Genomic DNA, 25,661 nt, shown 5'->3' with positions numbered 1-25,661 from the left:
GATGTCAAGATTAAATATAGACATTTTGGGTGTCAGTGAACTGAAATGGACTGGAATGGGCCACTTCACATTAAATGACCACCAGATCTACTACTGTGGACAAGAGGACCACAGAAGAAATGGAGTAGCCTCATAATAATAAAGTGGCTAAAGCCGTGCTTGGATACAATCCAAAAAATGACAGAATGCTCTCAATTCGAATTCAGGGTAAGCCATTTAACATCACAGTGATCCAAATATACACCCCAACCACAGATGCTGAAGAAGCAGAAGTAGATCAGTTCTATGAGGAACTGCAGCACCTACTGGATAGTACGCCAAACAAAGATGTTATTTTCATTACAGGAGACTGGAATGCTAAGGTGGGTAGTCAAACGACACCTGGAATTACAGGCAAGCATGGTCTGGAGAACAAAATGAAGCAGGACATAGGCTGATAGAATTTTGCCAAGACAATTCACTGTGCATAACAAACACTCTCTTCCAACAACCTAAGAGATGGCTTTATACATGGACTTCACCAGACGGTCGACACCAAAATCAGATTGACTACATCCTTTGTAGCCAAACGTGGCGGACATCTATGCAGTTGGTAAAAACAAGACTTGGAGCTGATTGTAGTTCAGATCACGAACTTCTTATTGCACAATTTAGAATCAGACTAAAGAGAAAAGGGAAGACCCACAGATGAGTTAGATATGAGCTCACTAATATTCCTAATGAATATGCAGTGGAGGTGAAGAATAGATTTAAGGGACTAGATTTAGTAGATAGGGACCCGGAAGAACTATGGACAGAAGTTTGCAACATTGTTCAGGAGGCGGCAACAAAAAACGTCCCAAAGAAAAAGAAAACCAAGAAGGCAAGATGGCTGTCTGCTGAGACACCGGAAGCAGCCCAAGAAAGAAGGAAAGCAAAAGGCAACAGTGATAGGGGGAGATATGCCCAATTAAATGCAAAATTCCAAAGGTTAGCCAGAAGAGATAAGGAATTATTTTTAAACAAGCAATGTGCGGAAGCGGAAGAAGATAATAGAATAGGAAGGACAACAGACCTCTTCCAGAAAATTAGAAACATCGGAGGTAAATTCCAGGCAAAAATGGGTATGATCAAAAACAAAGATGGCAAGGACCTAACAGAAGCAGAAGAGATCAAGAAAAGGTGGCAAGAATATACGGAAGATCTGTATAGGAAGGATAATAATATCGGGGATAGATTTGACGGTGTGGTCAGTGAGCTAGAGCCAGACATCTTGAAGAGTGAGGTTGAATGGGCCTTAAGAAGCATTGCTAATAACAAGGCAGCAGGAGATGACGGTATCCCAGCTGAACTGTTTAAAATCTTGCAAGATGATGCTGTCAAGGTGATGCATGCCATATGCCAGCAAATTTGGAAAACACAAGAATGGCCAACAGATTGGAAAAGATCAACTTATATCCCCATACCAAAAAAGGGAAGCACCAAAGAATGTTCAACCTATCGAACAGTGGCACTTATTTCACACGCCAATAAGGTAACGCTCAAGATCTTGCAAGGTAGACGCCAGTAATTCATGGAATGAGAATTGCCAGATGTACAAGCTGGGTTTAGAAAAGGCAGAGGAACTAGAGACCAAATTGCCAATATCCTCTGGATAATGGAGAAAGCCAGGGAGTTTCATAAAAACATCTATTTCTGTTTTATTGACTATTCTAAAGCCTTTGACTGTGTGGATCATAACAAACTGTGGCAAGTTCTTGGTGGTATGGGGATATCAAGTCATCTTGTCTGCCTCCTGAGGAATCTGTATATCGACCAAGTAGCAATGGTAAGAACAGACCACAGAACAACAGACTGGTTTAAGATTGGGAAAGGAGTATGGCAGGGTTGTATACCCTCACCCTACCTATTCAACCTGTACGCAGAACACATCATGCGACGTGCTGGGCTTGATGAAGCCAAGGCTGGAGTTAAAATCGCTGGAAGAAACATTAACAATCTCAGATATGCAGATGATACCACTTTGATGGCTGAAAGCGAGGAGGAGCTGAGGAACCTCATGACGAAGGTGAAAGAAGAAAGTGCAAAAGCTGGGTTGCAGTTAAACCTCAAAAAAACCAAGATTATGGCAACCAGCTTGATTGATAACTGGCAAATAGAGGCAGAAAATGTGGAGGCAGTGACAGACTTTGTCTTTCTAAGTGCAAAGATTACTGCAGACGCTGACTGCAGCCAGGAAATCAGAAGACGTTTTCTCCTTGGGAGGACAGCAATGACAAATCTTGACAAAATAGTGAAGAGCAGAGACATCACACTGACAACAAAGGTCTGCATAGTTAAAGCAATGGTATTCCCCGTAGTTACCTATGGCTGCAAGAGCTGGACCATAAGGAAGGCTGAGCGAAGGAAGATAGATGCTTTTGAACTGTGGTGCTGGAGGAAACTTCTGAGAGTGCCTTGGACTGCAAGAAGATCAAACCAGTCCATACTCCAGGAAATTAAGCCAGATTGCTCACTTGAGGGAATGATATTAAAGGCAAAACTGAAGTACTTTGGCCACATAATGAGAAGACAGGATACCCTGGAGAAGATGCTGATGCTAGGGCAAGTGGAAGGCAAAAGGAAGAGGAGCCGACCAAGGGCAAGATGGATGGATGATATTCTGGGGCTGACGGACTCGACCTTGGGGGAACTGGGGGTGGCGACGGTCGACAGGAAGCTCTGGCGTGGGCTGGTCCATGAAGTCACGAAGAGTCGGAAGCAACTGACCAAATAAACAACAACAAAAACTACTAAGGTGGCTTCAAGGGTACACCCTGGCACACTCGCTCCCGTGCGCGCGCTCTCTCTCTCTCTCTGGAAAACAAAATTTGCAACTTGTTTCTATTGTCTATTGCAGGGGTGCAAAACCTCCAAATCCAGGCCTCTGGGGCTCCCCAGGAAGTCATGCCCCTTTTCCCTGGCCCCACCCCCTTTCCCACAACCACCAAATCGGGAGCGTCCCAGTTTCTGTGCAGTTTTTCCCATTCTAAAAGGTTGAAATGCCTCTCCTAAGGCTTAGTTACCAGCATTCAGAACATTAAGTAAAACTAGGGTGGTATTTGGGGGGCGGGGATGGCCTCATCCGTATTGTCTTCAGCCTCGTCCACCAGCGGAACACAGCCCCCAAGAACTTCTCTGAAATTGAATTTGGCCCTTGGGCTGAAACAGGTTCTGAACCCCTGGTCTGCTGTCTATTTAAATTCTATTTTAAATATAGATTTTAAATTCTGTTCTAAATTCTATTCTCTTATCTATTGAATTTTTCATTGCATTTCATTATCTTTAATTTTTTATGCTCAGTATTTTTAATGTTTTTATGAAGCTGGGTGACAAGAGGCCAACTCAAGGCTCATCCAAATGCAGCTTCTCAAATAAGAAGGCTGCAGTTCTCTGCAGAGGGCAAGGCGGAATGCTCTAGGTTTCCTATTTCATCCTTTTGTTGTTGTTCAGTCGTTCAGTCGTGTCCGACTCTTCGTGACCCCGCGGACCGTAGCACGCCAGGCCTTCCTGTCCTGCGCTCGCTCCCGGAGCGTGCTCAAGTCCATATTTCATCCTTTAAGGTTAGAAAAAAGCCCTTTCCAGAGTAAAAGGGGAGTAGCATCAGCAGAAGCTGCCATTTCAGCACTGCTTTTCCAACCCAAAACATGGAGCAGGAGGGGAGGCAAATCTGACAGGTCGCATTTGCTGTCACTTGAATGAAAAGATTAATATTAATGGAGGAGAAATATCAAATTAGCCAGCCTGCTTTCCTTTTGTAGATGCTGGCGTGTCAAGGGCTATTCCCTCTTCTGAGGATAATGGGGCTCAGGTGGCCGAGAAACCTGTCATGACTTCAGACAAAACCCACACAAAATAAACCAGAAACTGTTGGCGCTAGCATTTATTATTTTATTTTAGTTTGGCACTCCTGGTTTCTTCTCTAAGAGTGAAACCATATCTCTGAGAAGCTGTTTGTCCCTCATTCCAGCCAATTCCATCTGGAGTGATCTTTCCTTTTTAATTAAAACAGATTTCTCACCCAGATTGGGTCACTGCCTGACAGACAGTTTTATGGGACTGTCAGTAAACTGACTTCAATCAGGTTTATAGATATTCAAATGAAATCTCTTTCCCACTCATTTTTGCTCCCCATCAAAAGCTACTAAGTCTCCAGTGGGGAAGAGAGTTCAAGGACAGCCTTTGGAACAGAAGAGAAGTACTGTGCCTTTCTAGTTAAGGATGCATCCTTGGGGATTGTTTGTTTGTTGTGGCAATGGCTTATTGAAGGATTATTCTCTCCCCTGTACCCACCCCACCTCCACATATTCCATTTCTATATTCCACTGTGTTTTCCTTTGGGGTCCTATTGTGTATTCACTTGTGTACAGGGTTGCTTGTATATTTTGGTATCGCAAACCGTCAAAAGATTATCAACTAAATCACTAGAGATGCCAGTGATGTTCAGAAGAATGTATGGATTTTTAAGTTTATGCCCTCCTTTTCTTTCTGTGGGATCTAGCATTTCACAGGATTTCTCAAACTGGATTCGCCTGTAAATCCACTGATCCAGCAGCCTTGCCTTCACAACTCGTGTTTTCCAGTGGAAACTGAATATTTCCTGCAATAACCACACCAGTACACAAGCAGTCCTGTAAAGGTGGTAGGCTCCGTTGGCCTATGTGAATGTTTTCACACACAGTGCAAAATAAAATAAAATAAAAATGTATACATTGCAATCCCAAATACACCTATAAGGGAGTAAGCCCCATTGAAGAAAGAAAGGGGGGAAAAACGTGTCCAAGTAAACATTTATAGGATTGTCCAAATCTCTCATGCAGTACTGAGCATTTGTGTGAAAGTTGTTAATGTGGAACAGGAGGTAGATAAGAGCTATTTTAAAATCAAGTACACATTCAAGCCAATGACTGTATTGGCTTGATAAATTACACATTAGCAACTGATGTGCTGAATGCAAAAACCACCTCCCTGGGCGGCCTATAAGGCCTGCACTTGCTTAGGAAAGCTGTGATAGACTTTTCCTTTCCCAGGGCCATCTTCTCATCAGCTGAGTGAACGTTTTGTTATTCTGGTGACAACTTCTCAACTAACAGCATCTGGCTGTTTTGTTTGTTTTTGTTGGTTGTTTTATTCATTTACAGTGCAATTCTACTCAGAAGGAAGTCTCACTGTGTCCAGTGGGGTTTACTTTCGGGTATGTATGGCTAAGGTTGTGCTCTTGCTTATTTTTTTCGCTAAGTTTGCTTTACATTGTTGTGCTTACAGGCCTATTTTGTAACCAAAAAACAGGTTAGAATATACACTCAGAAGTATTTACCTATACCTATATTAATTCTATACCCAGTATAAAATGCCAAGTGTCAACCTGCCCTTATTTTAAGTACATACACTAACACATAAGTTTATGGTCAAAATGAAAATGGAAGATGACCATTTACATTTCAACACAGAAAGAATGGGTTTTCTGCAATTGGCTCTCCTTTTTTTTTTTTCAATTATATGAATTCAGGCTATTTAGGGAGACTTATGGATACATCCCCCTAACCTGGAAACAGCTGGAATACCTCCATACCCAAATTGGTCTGCGGGCAGCAATTTCCAGGCAGGTGAATGGAGATCATTCAGAATAATGCACCTCTCCCTCTCTCTCTATCTATCTATCTATCTGAAACATTTATATACCACCAGTGCATCAATATTGCCCCTCAAGGCAGCCAATCCATACCCAACACTGAAGATACATACTTTCCCATAGCATGTGGTTTTGCGTTAATATTCAGCTAAATACTGTCAAACAGTTAAGTCCTGCTATGACTGCACCTTCATAGTACCAAGAGTGCCTCACTAATATATGGTATGTAAATCTACGTTCTTTAGTAATCTCACAATATTTGGAATATATAAAAGCTATGTCGATAACATTTTAAACATTTCCAGGCTTATTGCAAGACTCACTTCATTCTTTCTAGAAGTAAGACTAATACATTGTTCTAGTGTTTTGCAGTGTCGTTATCATGACATTGACACACATGTGTGCATGTGTGTGTACTAATTCAATGCGTCACCAGATTTTTTAGGAAAGTGGTGGGTAGAATTAAGAGGATGTCCAAATTAATTCAATGTCCAAAGCTTATAAGCATTGTATGTATATTTTCAAAAACGAGGGAATCTGCCATTATGTCTTTGTTCATCCCAACAGTTCTAAGTATAACCTGAAACCTACATGACATTTAGTAGAGCCTAATCAATTTAAATCTGCGTCTCCTCCTCCTCCTCCTCTCCTATTTTAAGAGTCTGATGATGCAGAGTTCATGGCTTCAGCAGCATTGGCCTCCCCACCGGCCTCCCATATCCTCTTCTCCACCGCCCCTACCCCCCACACTTGCTTTTTGTACCATGTAGCCTAAAGAAGAGATCTGGAGATCTCGAAAGCTTGCCGACAATTTCATGCATATTTGGTTGGTTCTCATAAAGGTATTGCCTGACCATGGATTTTGAAATACTTAGGGCAGTTTCATGCATTACATAGCAGCAAATCTGAGTTTGCCTTTATCCCAGTACTATGGTGATTCTACCTATATGGTAGGCAGCAGCATAAATGTTTTCTATGTTGAGGTGTATACATAAATATTCTTGCGTTACAAATGTAATGTATGAAGTCACACTCTGTGACTTTCCATGCAATTATTTGTGCTCCAGGATAGATAGATACCCCAGTACAAAATAGTCAAGTGTGAAGGGTGTGTGTGTGTGTGTTATTGGCCAATTGTTGTTCGTTGTTGTTGTTCAGTCGTTAAGTCATGTCCAACTCTTCGTGACCCCATGGACCATAGCAAGCCAGGCCTTCTTGTCCTCCGCTCTCTCCCGGAGTGTGCTCAAATTCATATTCATTGCATCGGTGATGCTATCTAGCCATCTCATCCTCTGCCGTCCCCTTCTCCTTTTGCCTTCAGTCTTTCCCAGCATCAGGGTCTTTTCCAGGGAGTTTTCTCTTCGCATTAGGTGGCCAAAATATTTGAGCTTCAGCTTCAGTATCTGTCCTTCCAATGAGTACTCAGGGTTGATTTCCTTTAGGATGGACTGATTTGACCTCCTTGCAGTCCAGGGGACGCGTAAGAGTCTTCTCCAGCACCACAGTTCGAAAGCATCAATTCTTCGGCGCTCAGCCTTCCTTATAGTCCAGCTCTCACAGACATACGTTGCTACTGGGAAAACCATAGCTTTGATTATACGAACCTTTGTCAGCAAGGTGATGTCTCTGCTTCTTACTATGCTGTCTAGGTTTGCCATAGCTTTCCTCCCAAGGAGCAAGCGTCTTCTAATTTCATGGCTACAGTCACCATCTGCAGTGATCTTGGAGCCCAAGAAAATAAAATCTGTCACTGCTTCCATTTCTTCCCCTTCTATATGCCAGGAAGTGATGGGGCCAGATGCCATGATCTTTGTTTTTTTAATGTTGAGTTTCAAACCAGCTTTTGCACTCTCCTCTTTCACCCTCAACAAGAGGCTCTTTAGATCTTCACTTTCTGCCATTAGGGTGGTATTGTCTGCGTATCTGAAGTTGTTGATAATTCTCCCGGCAATTCCGACCTGTGATTCATCCAACCCAGTGTTTCTCATGATGTATTCTACATATACGTTAAATAAGCAGGGCGACAATACATATACGTTAAATAAGCAGGGCGACAATAGTGACCGCGCTATCATGGCTATCAGGGACATTCAGATCTTTCCTGTATAGTTCTTCTGTGTATTCTTGCCACCTCTTCTTAATCTCATCTGCTTCTGTTAGGTCCCTGCCTTCTTTGTCCTTTATCATGCCCGTCTTTGCACAAAACGTTCCCTTGAGATCTCCAATTTTCTTGAAGAGATCTCTAGTCTTTCCCATTCTGTTGTTTTCCTCGATTTCTTTGCATTGCTCATTTAAGAAGGCCTTCTTGTCTCTCCTTGCTATTCTCTGGAAATCTGCATTCAGTTAGATACATCTTCCCCTCTCTCCCTTGCTTTTCGCTTCCCTTCTTTCCTCAGCTACTTGTAAAGCTTCATCAGACAGCCAATTGGCTTTCTTGTATTTCTTTTTCTTTGGGATAGATTTAGTTGCTGCCTCCTGAACAATGTTATGGACCTCCGTCCATAGTTCCTCAGGCACTCTGTCTATCAGGTCTAATCCCTGAAATCTATTCCTCACCTCCACTGGATATTCATAAGGGATATGATTTAGGTCATACCTGAATGGTTTAGTGGTTTTCCCTACATTCTTCAATTTCAGCCGAAATTTTGCAAGACGCAGCTCATGATCTGAGCCACAGTCAGCTCCAGGTCTTGTTTTGACTGACTGTATAGAGCTTCTCCATCTTTGGCTGCAAAGGACATAATCAATCTGATTTCGATATTGACTATCTGGAGATGCCCATGTGTAGAGTCGCCTCTTGTGCTGTTGGAAAAGAGTGTTTGCTATGATCAGCGTGTTCTCTTGGCAAAACTCTATTAGCTTATGTCCTGCTTCATTTTGTACACCAAGGCCATGCCTGCCTGTTATCCCGGTGATTTCTTGACTTCCTACTTTAGCATTCCAAACCCCTATGATGAAGAGGACATCTTTTTTTGGTGTTAGTTCTAGAAGGTGTTGTAGATCTTCATAGAACCGATCAATCTCAGCTTCTTCGGCATCAGTGGTTGGGGCATAGACTTGAATTACTGTGATGTTGAATAGGTTGCCTTGGATTCATACTGAGATAATTCTATCGTTTTTGAGATTGTACCCCAGTACTGCTTTTCCCACCCTTTTGTTGACTATGAGTGCTACTCCCTTTCTTCTAAGGGATTCTTGCCCTGAGTAGTAGATATGATGGTCACCTGAATTAAATTCGCCCATGCTTGTCCATTTTAGTTTGCTGATTCCCAACATGTCGATGTTCAATCTTGCCATCTCATGTTTGACCACCTCCACCTTACCTTGATTCATTGATCTTACATTCCAGGTTCCTAAACAATATTGTTCTTTACAGCATCGGATTTTCTTTTCACCACCAGACACATCCACAGCTGAGTGTGCTTTCAGCTTTGGCCCAGCCGCTTCACTCTTTCTGGCGCTACTTGGAAATACCCTCTGCTCTTCCCCAGTAGTATATTGGACACCTTCTGACCTGAGGGGCTCATCTTCCAGCATCATATCTTTTAGCCTTGTGATACATTCCATGGGGTTTTCTTGGCAAGAATACTGGAGTGGATTGCCATTTCCTTCTCCAGTGGACTACATTTTGTCAGGACTCTGTGCCATGACCTGTCCGTCTTGGGTGGCCCTGCACGGCATAGCTTATGGCTTCATTGAGTTACGCAAGCCCCTTCGCCACAACAAGGCAGTGATCCATGAAGTGGTGGACTAGATGAGGGCTAATCAGCTGAGGCTGAACCCTGACAAGATGGAGGCAGCGTGGATGGGTAGTTCCCTTCTCCAGGAATTAGAGAAGTTGCTTGTTCTTGATGGGGTTACACTTCGTCTGAAGGAACACGTGCATAGCTTGGTGGTGCTCCTAAAATTGACCTTGGTTCCTTTTAAATATCTAGAAACAGAAATATTTCTAAGTATTTGAAAAGGACAAGTGGCAAATTATATACATGAATGTGCCCTTTACGAGCGACACAACAGACCCAAAATGATCGATACAACAGGCCCAAAGTTTGCACTTGGGTTCCTAAGGACAACATGTTATGTGAGAAGCTGTCCTTAAATTCTGTCCTCAGGGCACTTCACAGGAACTAATGGAAGTTCTGAGCATGCTTGAGGGCACTATGTACTTTTCAACAGTGCATGCCTCAGAGTGCAGGGCCCTCTGGATTTGAAACTGAAGTAACATTAACATTGTAAAGTCCCCCATCCCCCCCAGCATCCTATGTTGAGGACAAAAATAGTGGCAGAATGAAACAAAACAACTAAGCTCAGACACAAGAAACATGGGTGTTGGACCACAAGCTCTGGAGTCAGACACAAAAGCAGCCGGGAATATAAGTTGACAGACAAATTCTACTAGTTAAGAGAAAAATAAATCAAATCCATCCTGAGCTTGGTTTGAGAATTACAGCTGTCAAGCTCCTCTTCTGACCTCAACCCATGTTGGGCCGTGTGCCTATCCAGGCACCTAAACTCATCTCCAATCCACATTTCCATGTGTATCAATTTCCACTAATAACGTAACTTGAATAGCAACCTAATAAACATGGGAGATCAAATGGAAAATGTAGTTGTAGAAAGTTGAAGCAGATTGACTGAGGTAAAAGCGATGGGATGGATGAGGTAAAAAGGCAATGCAAGGCCAAGCCTTCCAGGCTGCAACTCATGGTCAAACAAAATGTTCTGCTAATCACACATAACAGAACTATGTGTGATTGGCTTACTTACTTTAGTGTAAGCACACAGCGTGATTCAGATTGGGACCATAGCAATTTGGGAAGGAGGATTCAAGCTTTGCCCCTCCTGTTTTTGGCCTGAAATTTTACATACCCCCGGGGGGGGGGGGGGCAGAGGTAAAAAAAACGGGGGGGGGATATCGATTTGAAGTGAGCAATTGATAAAACAAGAAATAGGATTTATGCACTCATAGTCAACAAAAGGGTGGGAAAAGCAGTACTGGGGTACAATCTTAAAAATGATAGAATGATCTCAGTACGAATCCAAGGCAAACCATTCAACATCACAGTAATTCAAGTCTATGCCCCAACCACTGAGGCCGAAGAAGCTGAGGTTGATGGGTTCTATGAAGACCTACAACACCTTCTAGAACTAACACCAAAAAAAGATGTCCTCTTCATCATAGGGGATTGGAATGCTAAAGTAGGAAGTCAAGAAATCACCGGGATAACAGGCAGGCATGGCCTTGGTGTACAAAATGAAGCAGGACAAAAGCTAATAGAGTTTTGCCAAGAGAACATGCTGATCATAGCAAACACTCTTTTCCAACAGCACAAGAGGCGACTCTACACATGGACGTCACCAGATGGTCAATATCAAAATCAGATTGATTATGTCCTTTGCAGCCAAAGATGGAGAAGCTCCATACAGTCCGTAAAAACAAGACCTGGAGCTGACTGTGGCTCAGATCATGAGCTGCTTCTTGCAAAATTTCGGCTGAAATTGAAGAACGTCGGGAAAACCACTAAACCATTCAGGTATGACCTAAATCATATCCCTGATGAATATACAGTGGAGGTGAGGAATAGATTTCAGGGATTAGACCTGATAGACAGAGTGCCTGAGGAACTATGAACGGAGGTCCGTAACATTGTTCAGGAGGCAGCAACGAAATCCATCCCAAAGAAAAGGAAATGCAAGAAAGCCAAGTGGCTGTCTGATGAGGCTTTACAAGTAGCTGAGGAAAGAAGGGAAGCGAAAAGCAAGGGAGAAAGGGGAAGATATACCCAACTGAATGCAGAGTTCCAGAGAATAGCAAGGAGAGACAAGAAGGCCTTCTTAAATGAACAATGCAAAGAAATCGAGGAAAACAACAGAATGGGAAAGACTAGAGATCTCTTCAAGAAAATTGGAGATCTCAAGGGAACGTTTTGTGCAAAGACGGGCATGATAAAGGACAAAGAAGGCAGGGACCTAACAGAAGCAGATGAGATTAAGAAGAGGTGGCAAGAATACACAGAAGAACTATACAGGAAAGATCTGAATGTCCCTGATAGCCATGATAGCGCGGTCACTGAACTTGAGCCGGACATCCTAGAGAGTGAAGTCAAGTGGGCCTTAGGAAGCATTAGTAACAACAAAGCTAGCGGAGATGACAGTATTCCAGCCGAGCTATTTAAAATCCTAAAAGATGATGCTGTTGAAGTGCTGCATTCAATATGCCAACAAATCTGGAACACTCAACAGTGGCCACAAGACTGGAAAAGGTCAGTTTACATTCCAATTCCAAAGAAGGGCAACGCCAAAGAGTGTTCAAACTACCGCACAATTGCGCTCATTTCACATGCCAGCAAGGTGATGCTCAAAATCCTACAAGCTAGGCTTCAGCAGTATGCGAACCGAGAACTACCGGAAGTACAAGCTGGGTTTCGAAGAGGCAGAGGAACTAGAGATCAAATCGCCAACATTCGCTGCATCATGGAGAAAGCAAGAGAATTCCAGAAAAACGTCTATTTCTGCTTCATTGACTACGCTAAAGCCTTTGATTGTGTGGATCACAACAAACTGTGGCAAATTCTTAAAGTGATGGGAGTAGCAGACCACCTTACCTGTCTCCTCAGAAACCTGTACGAGGGTCAAGAAGCAACAGTAAGAACCAGACATGGAACAACCGATTGGTTCAAAATTGGGAAAGGAGTACGACAAGGCTGCATATTGTCACCCTGCTTATTTAACTTATATGCAGAGTACATCATGAGAAACTCCGGGTTGGATGAATCACTGGTCAGAATTAAGATTGCCGGGAGGATTATCAACAACCTCCGATATGCAGACGATACCACCCTAATGGCAGAAAGCAAAGAGGATCTCAAGAGCCTCTTGTTGAGGGTGAAAGAGGAGAGTGCAAAAGCTGGTTTGAAACTCAACATTAAAAAAACGAAGATCATGGCATCTGGCCCCATCACTTCCTGGCATATAGAAGGGGAAGAAATGGAAGCAGTGACAGATTTTACTCTCTTGGGCTCCAAGATCACCGCAGACGGTGACTGTAGCCATGAAATTAAAAGACGCTTGCTCCTTGGGAGGAAAGCTATGGCCAACCTAGACAGCATAGTAAGAAGCAGAGACATCACCTTGCCGACAAAGGTCCGTCTAATCAAAGCTATGGTTTTCCCAGTAGTAATGTATGGCTGTGAGAGCTGGACTATAAGGAAGGCTGAGCGCCGAAGAAATGATGCTTTTGAACTGTGGTGCTGGAGAAGACTCTTACGAGTCCCCTGGACTGCAAGGAGGTCAAATCAGTCCATCCTAAAGGAAATCAACCCTGAGTGCTCATTGGAAGGACAGATAATGAAGCTGAAGCTCCAATATTTTGGCCACCTAATGCGAAGAGAAAACTCCCTGGAAAAGACCCTGATGCTGGGAAAGACTGAAGGCAAAAGGAGAAGGGGACGGCAGAGGATGAGATGGCTAGATAGCATCACGGATGCAATGAATATGAACTTGAGCACGCTCCGGGAGGGAGCGCAGGACAGGAAGGCCTGGCGTGCTATGGTCCATGGGGTTACGAAGAGTCGGACACGACTGAACGACTGAACAACAACAACAACAAATCGGGAAAGGGGGGAAGCGGGGGGGAGCAAAACAAACATCCAAATGAATACATGATTTAAAGTGTGTTTAAACAATAAACATAGAGGGAAGGGAGTCCAATATGTTCTCTAAAGTGATATGTTTCCTAAAGGTGGGTTATTTCTTAATATAAAACCTGTCTCTAGTTGTGCAGTCCAGGACTCAGAAGTAATTGTAGGCGTCAGTTACTGAGAGTTGGTCAATATCCACCCGCTGGCAACTGGGAGAAGGGCAAAACCTTCCTTTAAAATCTCTCCTTACAGTCCCCTCAGAAAGCATCTCCCTACAGTGGCTCAGCAGAGTAAAAAAAGGCTGAGATGCTGCTATTCCACCAGAAGGCTGCACTCACCCTCTATTCTACTCCCCCTCCCATCCTGCGAATAAGAGCATATGGAATTTCATAGGCTAAAATAGGGTGAAAAATCACACTTTTTTCAAAACCTACAAATACTTTATACTTTTTCTGGGGCATAGCACATACTATACCTTCTCCCTGTCCTAAGATGATAAACTTTTCAAGGGGACATTGTACAAACAGAGTAATGTTACTGCAAAGTGAACCCCATGTAATTCTATAGGGGGGGAAAGAGGCAATACCTGTCAGACTGCTGGTGGGCACTCATCAAACTTTAGATTCTAATAACTAAGCCATTTCTTGCCCTTCCTACCTCAAAATTGTCATGGACTATCCAGCAACTCAAACATTGGTTCACCCATCAGTTTTGACCCCTCATGGTTCAGACAGGCTGTCATTTTAGCATAGTGCTTAATTCAGCTGAAAGGCACAAAGGGTGGAATTGGGTGAATGTGTTAATCCTTCTTTTCCTGAAGTGCAGCAAAAGGCTCCTGTATGACAAAGCCTCACAGACAACTGGGAGACATACAATAGCCACTTGAAAGCCTGTTGTGTAGTGCCGCTATCTACATGGGGATGAGATAAACTGTAGCTTCTGAATGAGTGATTAAACCTTGTAATTACTTCTTTCCTGGCCTGTACTCCAAGTGGCCACAGAAAGAACATTGGGTTTAACCATGTGGGGTTGAAGGTTCAGACTATCACAGCCTTCCCCAATCTGGTACCCTCCAGATGTTTGGGACTTCAACTACCATCAGCCCCAGCTAGCAGCTAGAATTCCCAGCTAGGAATTCTAGCAGTTGTAATCCAAACATCTGGAGGATACTAGATTGGGGAAGGATGGACCATCACATTCCCGCATGGTTACTGGTACAATGCAGTGACATTTAAATGCCTACTATTTGGCTCTAAAGTCTTCTGAATCTATCCTCAAGTACTCACCATGAAGATTAGCTGAAGATATTAAGGCAAGTTGTATGACAAAAGGCACAAACATCTTATAAACCCTTATAAGGTTTATAACCCTTATAAACCCTGGGAGAAAGTCCCACTGAGCTCAGAGGGGCTTACATCTGTGTAGACATGCACAAGATTGCTCTGTCAAAGTAGCAGCATGTATGGGCAGGAAAGAGCTTGCCATGAATCCCTTAAATTCCTGTGACAATCCTATTAACCCTTGCTTTAATTTTAATCAAACATGGTTCAAATGTTCATGGGCAGGGGGCAGGGGAGTTTGACAGAGTGACAGGAATAGAAAATAATTGTTCCAAATCTCATGAAAGCTAATTCTAAAATGTTCAGGGGTCTGATGATGGACAAATGTCTATTCCTAGTTTTCTACTCTGAGGATCCTGCTGAGAACATCCCTTATTAGGCTGATGGATTACTAGTAGTCCAATACAATTGTGTGATGTTTCATCAGTGGGAGGTAATTAAATGTTCTCTTGATATCTTTAATTCTCTCTCCAGCTTTAGGAATGGGAAACCCAAAGATGATATGCCTCCAGGTAAGGGAAAGAAAATTTGCATCCAATTGGCAGCTTGGGTTTGGAGAAAAGAGAGGAGCAGAGAAAGCTGTGAATTGGTGGAAACAGAAGCATCCTTGAGGTGCAGTTGCTCTTAACAGCTGAGATTTTTTGCTGAAGGCACCTATTGCCTCCAATAGGCTTTGCTTTTATATTTGTAGATAAAACTAATATTGCAAAGGACACCATATGTCTCTAGTACACTGTCATACAAAAGAAGCTAAAGCTACAGTCCTATAGTCACTTATGTGGAAGTAAGCTCCGTTGAACTCTGGGGCTTACTGCTGGGTATATGTGAATACAATTAAACTGTAAACTTTGCAATGTTGCAATGCTTGAGGAAGTGGGGCAAGCACATTATTTTCTCTGTACTTGCAGACCCCAATTCTCACTATATTACTCTCTGTTACAGGACTGGGAGGGCAGAATAATTTTTCCTCCTGGTGAACCCCTTCTTTACAAGGGTTCCCCAGGAAGAAGAATTACTGAAAGACTGCTACCAGTCAGGATGAACCTCCTGACACACCTTAGTCTGTCCAGCTGCTTGGGGTGTTTCTGAGCCCTATTGCCAAGGACCCCTCCCTTCAGCCCAGCTCTAGGGAAAAATAAGAAAGGTGCTTTCTTTCCTTCCCAAGGCCCAGAAACACAGAACTTAAACAAAACCCTTTTAAAAATCCTAAAAACGAAGTGGCAGCTTTGTAGCCATGTGGTCTTCCATGTAGGGAAGAGTTTTGTGAGAAATCTTTTTTAAAGCAACACATCCAAATGTCTAAATATAAAAGAGTTTACTGGAGGAAAGGAGCAGGCAGAGGGAAGGCAACGATCACACACATACCCAGAATTACTAATACAATCAATAAAGTCAGTCTAAGTAATCCATTAAGATGTTACCTATTTGAGGAGAACCTTGGGTTCCAGAGCATATGCAGAGTTAAATACAGAGAGGATGGTCAGAGAGAGAAAGTTGGCCTCCAATTAGATGGCATATACAAAGCTTTAGAAGGAATGAATTAAGCCTTCTTTTATGGGGATCTCAGTTTAGTAAAAGCCAGTTCTTTCACAGAGGCTGATGGTTGTTTTGTCCAATAATGTAATAGACTCCATCTCTGATGTCAGTGGTCTAGCCAGCAAATCAGAAAATTACTCAGAGCACAACCCTATGCCTGTTTAGAAAGAAAAAAGTCCTACAGCTCCCAGTGTCTCTCCAGCCAGCCATGCTAGCTAGGGCATACTGAAAGATGTAGGACTTTTTCTGTCTAAACGTGCATAGGATTGCACCCTTAGTGGCTGGACCCACCTTCTCAATGACTGTAAACTTACATCTGAACATCAGGAAAAACTTCCTGGCTGTTAGAGCAATACGACAATGGAACCAATTACCTAGGGAGGTGGTGGGCTATCCCACACTGGAGACGTTCAAGACGAGGCTGGACAGCCATCTGCCAGGGATGCTCTGATTTGGATTCCTGCATTGAGCAAGGGGTTGGACTTGATGGCCTTGTAGGCCCCTTCCAACACTACTATTCTATGATTCTATGATTTCAGTAGCCCAAGGTGATTAGAACCAGATAGCCTATTCTAAGAAAACGTTTTGCTTTTTTTAAGACAAAAAAAGTGGGAGAAGGTGAACTAAGCCTATTCAGGTTGTACAGCAGGGTGCCAACTGACTAGATGTAGCACTGTTGCGCTACATCAGTAAATAGGGGTTTGCCACATTCTCTAACATACTTCTGAACAGAGATACAAATTGTTGCACCTCTATCCTATATGTTTACAGTTGCCTTCAATATTTTTGAAACAGAAGGATGGTTGTTGTTGTTTATACTGCCCTTACTTTTTTTTAGTTTAAATAATAGACACTGAATGTTCAGTGCAAAGCACTGAAAATGTGCCAGGCTTACATTTCCTGTATCTGAAGAAAGACCAAATTCAACTGCATCTGTCATACATTTCAAGCATCGTTAGTTCTGCTTAACACTCCATTTCCACTCACTTCTCTCCAGCCCAAATGTTTCACTGCTCAGCTATTGATTTTCATTTTTACTACACAACTTAAATCCTTAGCATAAAGAGAAAATCGGGCATAATATTTTAAACCATTGCCTATCAATTTATTAGCATTCCTTCCTTTTTATCAATAGGCTGCAATTGGAACAAAATAAAGTACGAAGAAATCTAATGAACAGAGAGATTAATACCTCTCTATTCCCACAATTTGCACTAGTTCTTATATGGTTCTAAACAGATGTGACTGGATTGTGAATCCCATCATAAATGATAGGAATGTAGGCACTTCTCAAAGAGGATTAAAAGAGCTGTAAATGCTATTCTGAACATTATTATAAGGTCCTAGATCATGGAACCCATTTAATTGCTGAAGAGACTAGATTTATCCTTATAATATATTATCGGTTATGCTATTGTTTCCATATATTTCTGTGTTTGGGATATACATTTTATAACAACATATCCTACATTCTCAAAAAAATATGTGCTCAAAAGATATGCAAATCCAAGCAATTTCCCCCCAATATGCTTATTTTGCAGTAGTGCAGTTAATCTGCAAACTATTTTCCAAATACCGTATTACATTCTATAATTTTTGGATGTCATTTGTCAAAGAGCATAAGAGATAAGGTTAACAGAACATGATAGGAAAGGGTAATCACTACACAAGGCAGATAAACTTATTTAAAAGTAATTTTTTTCAATCAACTTCATGTTTTTTAATCTGTCTCCATAATCATATAGACTAGAAAGTTGCTGTTTCTATCCATATATGTATAAAAGAACCAAGAGTATTAGTGCCAAATCGTGTAGAGCTCCACTCCACTTCTGTAGCACTTAGGATGAAGTGCTACATATTGGTTAATTACTGCAATAGCTTCTGATGGTGTACCAGTGGTTTAATACCCTTGCCCAATAGGACAGATTCCCCCCCACACACTTTTTTTTAAACTACTCCAAAGAAGAATACACACCATTATCAGTTCAGGGCTGTAGAAATATGAGATCCAGGAGTTATTTCTTCGGTGCTATAACTCCTGTCACTTTTGTGGCTGTGCATAACACAAAGTTATGGCCAATCTATACTTGGCCAACTAGATACATGATGGCAAGTGCATTGCCTTCCTTAAAAAAAAAAAAAAAGTGTTTAAGGGCGCAATCCTATGCGGATAGGCGGCTGCCTCCGAACTTGGAGGCAACTACCTATCCAATGCAGGGCAGGAGATGCACAGAGGGGATTATTCCCTCCGCACTTCTCCTGCCCTGCATTTGTGGGAGGACAGACTGGGGAAGGAGGCTGCTGTACGACACATAGGATGTCTCATACCGGCATTTCCTCCTTCCCCGCCCCGGAACGACCCCCAGAACACCCCATTTTGGCCACTCCACACTTCTCTTCCAAGTGTGGAGCTCAGGGCTGTTCCATGCTTCCTGCGAGGCAGTGCAGAAAGGCAGGGCAGGTCAGTTCTCCAGGAACCGATCTCGGAGCGCGGGCTCCGAGGTCGGTTCCCGGAAAACCAGATATCCTATGGCTGTCTTGCTGCTGACTAGCAGCCATAGGATTGCTCCCTAAATGTTCCTACCAAAGCAATTAATAAAGTGTAACTTAATTTATACCAAAGGTAAACCCATAAGCACGAACAGCATAAACAGACCAAGAACATTATAAAAACCCAGGTAATTAATGAAATGGTGATTAACATTTCACTCTGTCTTGAAGTCTACTAAGCAGCAATCACTAGCCAATACTATCTCTTCCCCTAAGCCAGCGGTTCTCAACCTTCCTAATGCTGCGACCCTTTAATACAGTTCCTCATGTTATGGTGACCCCCAACCATAAAATTATTTTCGTTGCTACTTCATAACTGTAATTTTGCTACTGTTATGAATCGTAATGTAAATATCTGATATGCAGGATGTATTTTCATTGTTACAAAACCATACTGTAAAAAATCCTCACTATATTTTCTTTTCTTAACGTTCTTCTCTACACGATCCATTGTCATGGGATGGTTTGCTAATGAAAATAATATATAACAATAGCTTTAATAATACAAAAGATGATACATGGCATAGTTCAGTCAATACAGTTCATTAAAGTTTCCTATGATTTACCATTCTCTGTGTTGTTGTTTTTACATACCTGTTACTATCATAAGGGGGCAGTATTCACATCAACCACAGCTGAATATAAAAAGACCAATCAGCATCCAGATTAAGTTTCCATGGTACAGATATATAGATAGATAGATAGATAGATAGATAGATAGATAGATAGATAAAGATATATATATATATTTGCAGTAGTTGATTTTACAGTACATGATTTTACATTTACCCAGTAATTATAATTCATGAAGTGTCGTTTTACCTCCAATACTGCTGCTTTCAACACAGTAGCTGCTTTCAACAGAGTAGCTGCTTTCAACACAGCAGCTGTTCTCTACACAGTAGCTGCTCTCTACACATGTGTGACTGGTCCGCATAAGTACATTATGGCGCCAACCCTGTCCCATACACCTGTATTTGTACGGGGTGTATGTGATGGGGTTGGCGCGATGATGTCATCACGCCGGGTACTCGTATGTGGGCGTATCTGCATGTGGGCGGACCTGCCTGGAGACGGATAGAGGAGCGGTGTCTTGGTTCCTAAGACCATCGGAAATATGTGTTTTCCAATGGTCTCAGGCGACCCCTGTGAAAGGGTCGTTAGACTCCCAAAGGGGTCGCAACCCACAGGTTGAGAACCGCTGCCCTAAGCAAAGCCCATTCACTCTTCAGTGTGATCACCTTTTAGCTTATTCTTCTGTAGCTCAACTTTTAAGAGCAATTAACATTGGTAGGATGTTGTTCAATAATAAAGAGATGATGGCAGAACAGAATAAAAGCATGGTAAGAGCACCTTTGGGAACAATCATAGGGCAGTTACCAGTTTGGCACTAGTGCTAACACAAATTACATTGTACTCATATAAACAACCTCTAGCACATCACCAATAGCACTTGCTAGTGTGATGGGTTCTCTGGGGAAACCATCAGTGTTGCACCAGCAAACACTGTTAGAGTCACGCTAGAAGTCACTTACAGTAGCACAATGTAATTTACATTAGCACTAGTGCCAAAATGGATACTGTCCATAGGCATCTATATACACTTTCCAATGGATAATAGTAAAAACTAGTACTGCAGTCCATTACATGTCTACTCAGTAGTGAGCCCATTGACTTCAGTCAGACATTTTCCCCAGTTTTATGTGTCTAGGATTGGAGCCTAATAGTGCCTGGCATGAAACTAAAAAATTACATGGAAGTATCGCAGAAAGCTCATCCTGGAGTAATGTGGTTGATTTTATGGGTTCAAAGCTAAACACTTTTAGGCCACAATCCTATGGATGTATACGAATATGTATATAGGAGTCCCCTATAAGGCCCTGGCCCCTAGAGATCACTTAGCCCAGACTTTTCCCAGGACTTCCCCAAAACACCAGCTGCCACCATCTACTGAATTTACAAAGAGCAATCTCCTCTTTATATTCTGAGCACGTGGGGTGAGATGTACCAAGCTTCAATTCTACCCAGACCAGAACATAAATATTTAACAGAATAAACATGTATTTTTGTTATTTAATAGGCTAACACTCAGAAGAAACAGTAACTGATAATTAGTAATAATGTTCTAAAAACCTAACACCACATCTCTTTTTTCAATAGCTTCTCTCTATCTCTTCTCATTCATAGTAGTGATTCTACTCACTAATTAAGGGAGCAATCCTGTCTAGATAGGTGGCTGCCTCTGAACTCGGAGACAACTGCCTATCCAAAGCATGGCAGGAGAAGCATGGAGGGGATCGCTCCCTCCGCACTTCTCCTGCCCTGCTTTTTTGGCTAGACAGCCGATTGGAGGACGGAGCAGGGAAGGAGGCTGCTGTACGGCACATAGGATGAATGAGAAGAGATGGAGAGAAGCTATTGAAAGCAGAGATGTGGTGTTAGGTTTTTAGAATGTTAGGAAGTGTCGCACAGGCAGTTGCGATCTCCCCGCCCTGGAATGCCCCCAGCCACACCCCTTTCCAGCTGCTCCATGTCCTCTTGCAGGTGAAGGTTGGTTTTCCGGGAACTGACCTCGGGGTGCGGGCTCCGAGGTCTGTTCCCGGAAAGCAGCATATCCTACGGCCAGCAAGCTGCTGTCTAGTGGCCATAGGATTGCTCCCTAACTGAACTAATTCTGGAACCATAGGTTGTGGGTGGTTTGTTTTCCACACCAACAACCTACCTTTCCCGGGTTTCCACAACACGACCAGCCACGGTGTGCCCCCACCATGGCTTGCATATGCAAAATGGTGGCTGGCATGCAGCATGAAGCCATGGGTGAATTAAGCCATAGCGGCTTATTTTATTTTGTTTATTACTGTCATGCAAACCAGGTCACTATCTCTGCCCATCCTAACACAGCTCCCTCCTTTGCTGACCTCTCCCTCACCCTGTCCTCCTTCACCGGACTTTTTAAATTGCCACTAGCTCCACCCAACATTCCATTCTGATTTCAGCTGTCAATCATTCCCTCCACTCACTCTTTCGGTTACAAGTTCCCCGGGGAAATTGATTTTCCAGGCAACAGTATTGTTGTGAGTGATCCCTGTTGTAATGCATAGTATTCTGGGGTGGCTTGGACTTGAATGGGCTATTAAGACCCATCAGCTTTATGAAAGACCCGCTCCTGGTGGGGATGAAAGCTGCTAGAACTGGTTTAATATGGATCAACACAGCTGCCTGCATTTTTTGTACTCTCCTTGGGGGCATGCTATGAGAGATATCATGATACGTGCCTGCACTTCAAAACGTACCACTACACCACTGCCTGTAAGGATGTTTTTCTCCATCTCCTGTTCAAATAGCCATTTCCACCTTCCATACATTGACTTCCCTTTGGATCAGTTATGACTCAGTTTAATAATTGCTTCTCTTTACACAAGTTGAATGTTGTCTAATATTGCCTCCAAGGCAAACTTATATTGATTATAGTTTAGCATGGATGAACCTGAAGAGTCAACCATGCCCTGATCATTTATTTGGTGTTATGTACAGCCTATAACAATTTGTCATAAGTACAGCTGGCTGTGATTCAGCAAACAAATTGTTAGCAATGTGCAGGATAGAATTTATTTCAGAGCTCCATCTGTGCTAACTATGAGCCAGGTTTAACCCAATGCTCCATAGTTTCATCTCTGTGGAAAATTATAATGTGAACAGCATGTGCTGTTGTTGACATGTTCAGCGTGTGTATATATTACATTCTACACTTCCAAGATGAGGTCGGTATGTTCTGAATCCCAAGGCTGCAATCCTATGCTGAGTTGGCATGTCTAAATCCATTGGCTTCAGTGGATGTAGGCATGCCTAGTTCTGCATTGGGTAGTGCTCTAATTGTTTGCATTATGTAAACAGTCATGGGCACTATTTCACCCTTAAGATAAATGTACAAGGATGTTCCCCTTCATGGATCACTGCCTTGTTGTGGCGAAGGGGCTTGCGTAACTCAGTGAAGCCATAAGCTATGCCGTGCAGGGCCACCCAAGACGGACAGGTCATGGCAGAGAGTTCTGACAAAATGTAGTCCACTGGAGAAGGAAATGGCAATCCACTCCAGTATTCTTGCCAAGACAACCCCATGGAACGTATCACAAGGCTAAAAGATATGATGCCGGAAGATGAGCCCCTCAGGTCGGAAGGTGTCCAATATACTACTGGGGAAGAGCAGAGGGTATTTCCAAGTAGCGCCAGAAAGAGTGAAGCGGCTGGGCCAAAGCCAAAAGCACACTCAGCTGTGGATGTGTCTGGTGGTGAAAAGAAAATCTGATGCTGTAAAGAACAATATTGTTTAGGAACCTGGAATGTCAGATCAATGAATCAAGGTAAGCTGGAGGTGGTCAGACATGAGATGGCAAGATTGAACATCGATATCTTGGGAATCAGCGAACTAAAATGGACAGGCATGGGCGAATTTAATTCAGGTGACCATCATATCTATTACTGTGGGCAAGAATCCCTTAGAAGAAATGGAGTAGCACTCATAGTCAACAAAAGGGTGGTAAAAGCAGTACTGGGGTACAATCTCAAAAACGATAGAATTATCTCAGTACGACTCCAAGGCAAACCATTCAACATCACAGTAATTCAGGTCTATGCACCAACCACTGATGCCGAAGAAGCTGAGGTTGATCAGTTCTATGAAGACCTACAACACCTTCTAGAACTAACACCAAAAAAAGATGTCCTCTTCATCATAGGGGATTGGAATGCTAAAGTAGGAAGTCAAGAAATCACCGGGATAACAGGCAGGCATGGCCTTGGTGTACAAAATGAAGCAGGACAAAAGCTAATAGAGTTTTGCCAAGAGAACACACTGATCATAGAAAACACTCTTTTCCAACAGCACAAGAGACGACTCTACACATGGACATCACCAGATGGTCAATATCAAAATCAGATTGATTATGTCCTTTGCAGCCAAAGATGGAGAAGCTCTATACAGTCAGTAAAAACAAGACCTGGAGCTGACTGTGGCTCAGATCATGAGCTGCTTCTTGCAAAATTTCAGCTTAAATTGAAAAACGTAGGGAAAACCACTAAACCATTCAGGTATGACCTAAATCATATCCCTCATGAATATACAGTGGAGGTGAGGAATAGATTTCAGGGATTAGACCTGATAGACAGAGTGCCTGAGGAACTATGGACGGAGGTCCGTAACATTGTTCATGAGGCAGCAATTAAATCCATCCCAAAGAAAAAGAAATGCAAGAAAGCCAAGTGGCTCTCTGATGAGGCTTTACAAGTAGCTGAGGAAAGAAGGGAAGCGAAAAGCAAGGGAGAAAGGGGAGGATATATCCAACTGAATGCAGAGTTCCAGAGAATAGCAAGGAGAGACAAGAAGGCCTTCTTAAATGAACTATGCAAAGAAATCGAGGAAAACAACAGAATGGGAAAGACTAGAGATCTCTTCAAGAAAATCGGAGATCTCAAGGGAACGTTTTGTGCAAAGATGGGCATGATAAAGGACAAAGAAGGCAGGGACCTAAAAGAAGCAGATGAGCTTAAGAAGAGGTGGAAAGAATACACAGAAGAACTATATAGGAAAGATCTTCATGTCCCTGATAGCCATGATAGTGCGGTCACTGAACTTGAGCCGGACATCCTCGAGAGTGAAGTCAAGTGGGCCTTAGGAAGCATTACTAACAACAAAGCTAGCGGAGATGACAGTATTCCAGCTGAGCTATTTAACATCCTAAAACATGATGCTGTTAAAGTGCTGCATTCAATATGCCAACAAATCTGGAACACTCAACAGTGGCCACAAGACTGGAAAAGGTCAGTTTACATTCCAATTCCAAAGGAAGGGCAACGCCAAAGAGTGTTCAAACTACCGCACAATTGCGCTCATTTCACATGCCAGCAAGGTGATGCTCAAAATCCTACAAGCTAGGCTTCAGCAGTATGCGAACCGAGAACTACCAGAAGTACAAGCGGGGTTTCGAAGAGGCAGAGGAACTAGAGATCAAATCGCCAACGTTCGCTGGATCATGGAGAAAGCAAGAGAATTCCAGAAAAACGTCTATTTCTGCTTCATTGACTATGCAAAAGCCTTTGATTGTGTGGATCACAACAAACTGTGGCAAATTCTTAAGTGATGGGAGTACCAGACCACCTTACCTGTCTCCTCAGAAACCTGTACGAGGGTCAAGAAGCAACAGTTAGAACCAGACATGGAACAACCAAGTGGTTCAAAGCTGGGAAAGGAGTACGACAAGGCTGCATATTGTCACCCTGCTTATTTAACTTATATGCAGAGTACATCATGAGAAACTCCGGGTTGGATGAATCACTGGTCAGAATTAAGATTGCCGGGAGGATTATCAACAACCTCCGATATGCAGACGATACCACCCTAATGGCAGAAAGCAAAGAGGATCTAAAGAGCCTCTTGTTGAGGGTGAAAGAGGAGAGTGCAAAAGCTGGTTAGAAACTCAACATTAAAAAAACAAAGATCATGGCTTCTGGCCCCATCACTTCCTGGCATATAGAAGGGGAAGAAATGGAAGCAGTGACAGATTTTATTTTCTTGGGCTCCAAGATCACCGCAGACGGTGACTGTAGCCATGAAATTAAAAGACGCTTGCTCCTTGGGAGGAAAGCTATGGCAAACCTAGACAGCATAGTAAGAAGCAGAGACATCACCTTGCCGACAAAGGTCCGTCTAATCAAAGCTATGGTTTTCCCAGTAGTAATGTATGGCTGTGAGAGCTGGACTATAAGGAAGGCTGAGCGCCGAAGAATTGATGCTTTCGAACTGTGGTGCTGGAGAAGACTCTTACGAGTCCCCTGGACTGCAAGGAGGTCAAATCAGTCCATCCTAAAGGAAATCAACCCTGAGTGCTCATTGGAAGGACAGATACTGAAGCTGAAGCTGAAATATTTTGGCCACCTAATGCGACAAGA

Source organism: Heloderma suspectum, chromosome 1, assembly GCF_057233095.1.
Source record: "Heloderma suspectum isolate Gila_16-S chromosome 1, 16-S_ref, whole genome shotgun sequence".
NCBI lineage: Eukaryota > Metazoa > Chordata > Lepidosauria > Squamata > Helodermatidae > Heloderma > Heloderma suspectum.
Note: the sequence above shows the minus strand (reverse complement) of the source record.